We start from the raw sequence: 8,322 nt of genomic DNA on the forward strand, positions 1-8,322 counted from the left end.
AAGGAGTGTCCTGTTTTAATGATTCACCATCTTGTCATTGAACTCCATGCTTTTTGCCTCAAATATAAGGGTTTCCCGTGTATTTTGATAGTCCTATTTTTTTGTTTTCTGCAAAGGTTTGTTATAGCCACTAAAATATGTACATTTTTTCCCCCTACAAATATTCACAATGCTTTTCTTGGGAATAATGCTTGCCTTATTTACATAATTAACTGAGTTGCTTAGGTCTCTTGGGCAAATGGTACATAATTGGGGAGAGAAAGGGACAGGGAAGAGTTTGGGGTCTAATTAAATATGCTAAAAAACTACTTAATTATGTATTTCCTCAGGAGACTAACTGCTGTGAAATCCTCCTCAAGATTAAACTAGCGTTAGATTTGAGAAAAGGATTTTGCTTTTGGTATGGCTTTACAATTACATCGTAGTTAAGCTAGCACATCTAGTATCTTTAATGGTTTGTGCAAACTGGATTGTTCTTAGGTTTAGTGACTTTAAGGATAAGCATCTCTTAGCTATTGTGCCAAAGTAATGTGAATACTTCCAGATGATTTTTGGTTTCTGTAGCTGGTTAATAATTTAATTTTTAAAAATTGTGATTGGTTGGGGCCGGCCCCATGGCCAAGTGGTTAAGTTCGCACACTCGGTTTTGGCGGCCCAGGGTTTACCGGTTCGGATCCTGGATGCGGACATGGCACTGCTCATAAGCCATGCTGAAGCGGCATCCCAAATGCCACAACTAGAAGGACCCACAAGTAAAAATACACAGCTATGTACTGGGGGGCTTTGAGGAGAAAAAGGAAAAATAAAATCTTAAAAAAAAATTGTGGTTGGTTAATAATTTCTTGAAGGCATGCAATTGAGAGAGAGGCTATACTTAGGCATGTGCTTTGTTGTAATTTTGACAGTTTTTTTGATCAGGTTTATTATGTTTATATTATGTCTGGCAAATTTGTGGTGCTTTCTGTGACCTGTTTAGATTCATAGATTATTAATAACTCTCTTTACTGATCATTTGAAAAAAGTCCAAGACAGATTGCCAGTGGTTTTAGGAAATGCTCAGTCAGACAAGGCAAAACCAGGCTCAACCATCTGCCTGAATTCTTGGGGGCTGTTGGAAACAGGACCTCTGAATAGCCTCACTACCGAAACAAAGCCTCTGTTCCAGAGGTTGAGACAATTGGAAACCTTCCTGTGCCAGTCCTCCTGCTTTCCCTGTCTGTGAGAAGTGTTGTTTGTGTGTGACAAGGGGTTGCTTTGAGGTGACGAGGGAGTGGGCTCTTCTGATAGGTAGTAAACATCTCGCACTGATGTGAGGGCCTCTGAATATGCGGATTTCCACCCTGTCTCTCCATCTGTTTCAAATGAGGTCATGTTTTAAGAAGTGTCAATCCTTTCTATCCCATTTCCATTCCCTTCCATTGCAGTCACTTACTTGAGAAGCTCTTGCTAGTGCATTTTCTGGCTAAACTGATTTGCAAGTATTATCGTCATCAGTAGACATCATCACCATCATCAGTCAGAAGTTCAAATACCCATTTCCTGTCAATACTGTTACAAACAAAGGAATGGTACTGATTATCGACTGTGTCACCTCAGTCAGGTTTTTCACCTCTCCCAACCTCATTTTCTTTACTTGTGAAAAGAAATGAGAGTTCCTTCCTCACAAGGCTAATGAGACCATCAGATGGGATAAAGCATCTGGCACAATGAGAGGCAGTGTAACTTAGTTTGTAAGCAGACCTATTTTGTTGTGAGATCCGAGTTTGAATCCTGACTCCACCACTTATGGTGTGACCTCAGGCTAGTTTCTTAACCTCCTGAAGCTCCAGTGCTCATATGAGGAATGAGACGACTGTAGGGTATCTTCCTCCTGAGGATTGATTGAGACATAGGAAGAATTCCACAAATACCCCACTTCTGCCTCTTTCTCTCTCTGTAAAGGGTGGGGGCCAGTGATGCTGCTAACTCCTATGTGCTTCATTAGGTTGCTGAGAGGATCAAGTGAGAGGGAATGTGCTCTTGAAACTGGCAGTTTAGAATAGCATCGTTAGACAAGATGTGTACCAGACTGGGTGCAGGTCGTCTTCCTGTTGAAGTCCAGGGAATCCAGTGGGCTTTGGGCCTTTAACTTTAGGAAGATTAAGACTAGTAATTACTTCCTCCTTTTTGGCAATGGCTATTTCTTAAACATCCGGTGAGAAGATAGGTTGGTATTAGTAATTGCTTGGCAGTTTACTAAAATGTTAAATATCTTACTTATTTGATTTAGCTAAATTATACTCTAAATATAAGGAGAATGTTTGCCTTGACAAAGCTTAAAAAAGCAGAACCAGTTCTGGTTCATATAGACAACTGTGACTTTGATTGTGTTAACTTGTTAGAAAGTAACCATTTCTCTGTTAGCAACTGTTTTAACAGGAAAGCTGCAGAGAGCATGGGGGAAGGGATAATTCATGAGTGCTAATTGCTTGGCTGTTAATTTTCATAAGTGTTGATAGAAGCAGTTCCTTAAATTAAACTTTGTTTAAAATGTATCAGGGGAAATATTCCACAATGTCGAGCCTGAAGTGAAAATTAATATGAATGCTGTGGCAATTAACACATACTGGTTAATAGCTTTTAGCAGCATTTTGGGATGATAGTCCTTAAATACATTTTTGCATGCTGCTCTTGTTTCCGCATTGTTCCAGCCTATGTCTGGATAATTATGAACAAATGTTTTCTACAGTCATTGGCATTAAATGGCTCTCTTCAAAGAAAGTCACTTAAAACTTTGCAGAAAAGCATGAAGCCGCTGAGAAATATTGCAGACTCAGAAAGGTCAGCGAGTTGAAATCATGTTAAAAAAAAATTACACTTAGAGGAAAATGCTCCTCATCTGAACTTGGAATATTTGCTATTGTCATGAGAATGGTCCCCTCTAATATGTTAAACTACTTTAGCTTCATGATCTCTTTCCAAAAAATTATAACCTGGACTTTTTAGTACTGATTATGTTTCTAGACAGCAGCTTTTGCTTATTCCTGCCTAAACTGCGGTGTGGCCTTGAGCCTAAGGACCCTCTGGCCTTTGACCTTGCTTCTGAATCCACCCCCCCCCCCCAGGTGGCCAGCCCCCCTCCTCCCAGGAGGTGGCTAAGAAGGAAGTTGGCTGCATAAGACTGTCTCATTTCCCTCCCTTCTTCTCAATAAAAGTGCTCCTGAGGTTCACATACTTAGTGCTCACTAAGAGACAAATTTTTTAGAAAAGGGAGACAAACCTAAAGTGATTGTGTGTTTTGTATTAGGAGCTATTTGTCTCCTCTTCCATCGGCTCCTTTTACATACCTTTTTAAAGGCAGGCACGTCAAGTCCCAGCATCATCTTAGCAGTTATTCTCTTGACGACTTGTCTCTGTGACTATTTTGCTAGTCTTCCTTTTCAAAGACCAGTTTTTATTAGTCTGTTCTATTTCTAAAGAAAGATATTAGATCTTCAGTACCTTTTTACACAGTATGGTACACTAAGAGAAGGATGAAATTCATTAACTTAATAACATCTTTTTTTTGAGATTGTTTCCCCCTTGCCATTGTATTAATGCATTCCTCTTCCTTTTGCTTGACGTTATTCTGAAAATCTTTCAAGGGAAGACTTTGGGATTTTTGTCTGTATGGTATTTAGAATGATTTAAATAGGAATCTTAGAACAACAACAAAAAAGTGTTTCCAGCATCCTACTCTGAAGTTAAATTCTCAAGGCTAAGTTCTCAAAACTAGCTTATTCCACTCAGCTCTTTGTGTCTAGGGCTCATTTCTACAGTCTGTTCTGAACCCTGCCAGTCTGTGGTGGCTTCCTCTGGTTGTGGAGCCATCTTCTAGAAATTGCCATCAGAAGTAGAATTCGTCATTTGCTTAGAGGTTTCTCAAAGGAAGGCAGAATTTTGTAGTGAAAAGAACATGTTTGTCAGGCTTGGGTTAGAATTCCAGCTTTACCATTTACTTGCTGTGTCATGTTGATCAAATCATTTTGCCTCTTTGAGCCTGTATTCATGTCTGTAAAATGAGGTTAATGATACTTATCTTAAAATGTTGTGAGCACTTAATGTAAATGAGAAATGCATACGCAGCAAGGTGCCTGATGCATGCCCAGTGCTGAGAGATATGTTAGTTTCCTTTCCTTTGACCACATTGCTGTTCATTGACGTCATATTTAGTGAGGGTATTCTGTGTACTAGGCACTGTTAAGTAAAATGTGGATACAGTGGTAAGCAGAAACAGACCTGGTTTCTGACCTCACGGAAATTCTTCTCTTGGCAGGAAGATAGATGTTATGTAAATAATCACAACACTAAATGTAAAATTGCAATCAGAGTATAATCACTGTGAATTAAACACCAACTTCCAGCAGAGGTTCTTGGGGCTTTGAGAGTGTTATCGTAGGGCATTTGACCTACTTCTAGTTCTAGGGCATCGAGGATGGTATCCCTGTGAAAGTGACTCTTGACCTGAGAGCAGAAGGATGAGTAAGAGCTAACTAGAGGAAGAGGGAGGAGAAAGGATGTACAGAGAGACTGAGGCAAGGGGGAGCTTGGCAGTTTTGAGGAACTGTAAGAAGGCTGTGTGACTGGAGACCCAAGGGTGAGGTAGAGTGTGGTGCGAGGTCTACAGGGGCAGACCAGGTATGGCTGGTGGAAGTGTCCCCTTTAACCTAAGAGCACTGGAAAGCCTTGAACAAATTTAAATGAGGAGGTGAGATAATCAGATTTGTGTTTTGAAAAGATCACTGGAGCTGTGCTGAAGAGAATACACTTGAAGTGTTTATGAGGACAGAGAGACCAGTCAAGAAACTTGCAGTGGTCGGGTAAGAGAGATGGTAACTTGGGCTTACTTATTGGTGATGGAGAAGGAGTGGTTGAATTCAAGAGATATTTAGTAGGTAAAAGTGGTAGGACTTGATGATGGATTAGATGTCAGAGAATGGGGGAGAAAGGAGTTTCAAGGACGATTCTGAGTGGAGAACTGGGTGAATGATGATACCAGCCCTGAATTAGGAAGCACTGAGAGAGGGCCAAGGATGAGGTGGACATTAACCATTGTGAGCAGGTTTGGGCCTGTTGACTACAGATCACAGCCTGTTACCATGTTCTTGAAGACACTACACATATCCTTTTTTGGAGGGGGTGTGGTGCATCCTGCTTGTTTGGTTTGCATTTGGGGCATTGAGTGAGCGGTTTCTGAGGAGAGCGGGCTGGGAGCCAGGAGCCTCTTCGTTGTTCCCACTTTGCAAACGGCTTTGGAACTCTGGCTAAGGAATCGCCCCAGAAGTCATTCACTTCTCTGAAACAGATCTGTATTCTCAGATGCCCAACCCAGTTCACTAGGCCGTTAAGAGGAGAAAGTGAGAGAGTAATTTTAAGTGAGGCAGATGTCAGGTGTCATTTAAGAAAATATATTGATTGTAATTCTTGAAGGTTAAGGCACTAAGAGGTAAAACATGGATATTTTTGTTATAACAAGATTTCTGGTGTAGTACTGCCTTTTTCCTAGCTAATTAATTACCAGATTAGCAGATGAATCTGGTTGGACTGAATGTCAAGCACTGAGGTCCCAGGGAAGGCTTAGGAGACGATCCTAGGTGTGATGAGGACTGGGGACGGTGGAGTGTTAGGCTCAGCCTCCTCATCTGGGGTACCTTGCTGTGTGTAATTTGCAATAGAGAGATTTTCTTGTCCCTCAGAGTACTAGGCCCTGATTTTACTCTTTTTTTGGGGGGAAGATTAGCCCTAAGCTAACATCTGCTGCCGATCCTCCTCTTTTTTTCCGAGGAAGCCTGGCCCTGAGCTAACATCCGTGCCCATCTTCCTCTACTTTATACGTGGGACGCCTACCACAGCATGGTGTGCCAAGCGGTGCCATGTCTGCACCCGGGATCTGAACTGGCGAATCCCGGGCCGCCAAAGCAGAACGTGCGCACTTAACCGCTGCGCCACCGGACCGGCCCTGATTTTACTCTGTTGAAGACAACTATCCAGAGAAATCAAGGCCTAGGGTCACCTAACTGGGCATAGAGTCTAGATGTTCTGATTCTCAGAGATTTTTATTTTCATTCTTAATGACATTCACATTTACAAAAGTGGAAACTTGAGTTCCAGAACTGGAAGACCGTGTGGTAGAAAGAACACAGATACGGAATCAGAAGGTGTGAGTTTTAGCCCTGGCCATACTCGGGGTCTGGGACAAGTCACTTCCCATCTCTGAGCCTCGGTTTCTGCATGTTTAGAATGAGGAACTTGGCTTAGATGACCTCTTGGATTCCTTTTGGCTTTAAGGTTATCTTTGTGATTAGGGAAGCGATTGACATCGGGGACATGTAGAAGGTTATAGATGGGAAAACTTGAACTCTTTAAGATTTGATCTTCTACATATATATTGGCACTTTCCTCTTTTAATTGATCATAACAAAACTGTGATGTAGAGAGTATTATCTCTATTTTACTGATGAAGAAACTGAGCCTCAGAAAGAGAAAGTGACTTGCTTAGGGATACCCTACTAGTATGTGGCAGAGTTGGTATCCAACTCCTTTCCTTGTTCCACTACTACAGCTGTCTTTCCTAGACCCTTTCACAGCCATTGTTATGGAGGAAACAGGAAACACTGTTAATAATTGAAATTTTTCAGAATTTAAAAACAAAAGAATATTCCCTTTACCAGAGGAGTTGAAATCTGACAGACTGGTTTAAATCTTATTATCCGTTGCATCTGTTGTGTCGGTTACTGCATCTTGTAAGCCTCAATTTTCTTGCAGGTAAAAAAGAAATAATGAGATATTGGGGCTGGGGAAGGAAGTAATGCTTTGCACTTTAGAATCTAGTCTATATCCCACAATTTTTTTTCCACTGATCTTCCTGGTGTATAGAGGGGATTCATTAGTCCGTCTGTCCATCCAACAAATTATTTACTAAGCACCCACAGTATACTGCTTCATTTCAAATGTTTATTACATAACGGCTATGTATAGGCACTGATAGATAAAAACAGGACTGACTGCCCTGGAGGAATTTGAAGATACGAGTGTCCTTATAGCCAACAAGTGGATGAACCACTCTTCATAGTCAGGCTTGTGCCCTGTGCTGGAGACTGACGATGGTCCATGACTTCAGGTGCATCTGATTGAGCAGAGGAACAGACCCGTGAACAACTAGCAGTGGATTGACTGTGAGAAGTACTGGAGTAGAGATCGATACAGAAGACCGTGGGAGTGTGGAGGCGGCAGTGATGTTCTTCCAGTTTGTTTTCCTAGGTGGGTTTGTCTGAATTTTGATTGTATTAATTCCTAGAGGGCAGAGACTCAACTTTGGTCATTCTTACAATGAAGCCCAGCATGGCACTCTCCACACATAAATGTGGAAGTTTTTTAAATGGCAATGGTAAATTTCAAATGTCATTACTCTTCAAGATTGCAACTACATGGCAGTATCATAAGAGCAGTGTTTTATCTCCACTCCTTTCTGTTAAATTGAAGTTTTAACACCTAGACAAAGATACATGTAAGAAAGTAAGTTTAGGAAATTTGCAAAATATGCTACTATGCAACCAAAGATTAAATTGATTTGTTATATGTGCATTTAGCTACAATTCATTTTAATTGTCTGTATGAAGTTAAAAAGTATTAGTGTCAGATAAAGATTCATCACCGGCGCGTGATTTAAGGCCGGTGCTGGAGAACGCAGGCATGTGTTCCGGCAGATGTTTGTATAAGGCGCTGTCTTTCCTGACAGCAGTTAAAAAGTATGGTTATAGTAATCAAATTGTGGTGCAGCGACTCAGAGGCTAGGGCCAGATTGAATTAAAATAGATATAAGATTTATGAATAGCAATAGCTGTGATAAAATTTCACTGCCTTCTTCAACAGGAAGGACTTTTTCCACAGTGGAAAGAAGAAAATCTAATAACCACTTTTCTAAAAGTGTGGTTTTGCTGACTTTCATCTTCCCTTCCTAATTATGGCATCAAAACAATAACTTGCTGGAGTTTTTTTTCAGCCATGGTAACCTTTTTCCCCCCTATCTTATTAAGTGCATAGCGTTAAGACAAGTATTTTTTATGATATTATTGTTTTCCTTTAGAAGCAAAATCCTTGTAATCTAGCTTATGGGGTTTAAACCCCCTTTTAAGGAAGTTTTATCATTATCACCGTAACTGTGTTTTATTGAGTTCCTCTTTTGTACCAGGCCCTGTAATGGGCCCTTTGTATACAGTGGCTTGTCAGTCCCCACAACATTCCTGAATGTGGATATTATTGTTATTACCATTGTGGGAATGGGAACTAAAGCTTCACAGAAAG

The 8,322-nt window shown here is 40.8% G+C and overlaps 1 protein-coding gene across 13 annotated transcripts in view; it reads left to right on the forward strand.

Annotated features, from left to right (window-relative positions):
• Nucleotides 1-8,322, forward strand: part of MAPKAP1 (MAPK associated protein 1) — a 231,373-nt gene that overhangs the window by 45,435 nt on the left and 177,616 nt on the right. Inside the window, exon 5 of one of the 13 annotated variants that reach the window (XM_070518747.1) lies at nucleotides 7,139-7,278. The exons of the other annotated variants lie outside the window; for them this stretch is intronic. The gene's annotated coding sequence lies outside the window, so the exon portion shown is untranslated. The remainder of the gene's footprint in view (nucleotides 1-7,138; nucleotides 7,279-8,322) is intronic. 13 annotated transcript variants of the gene reach the window in all.

This window comes from Equus asinus, chromosome 10, assembly GCF_041296235.1.
Source record: "Equus asinus isolate D_3611 breed Donkey chromosome 10, EquAss-T2T_v2, whole genome shotgun sequence".
NCBI lineage: Eukaryota > Metazoa > Chordata > Mammalia > Perissodactyla > Equidae > Equus > Equus asinus.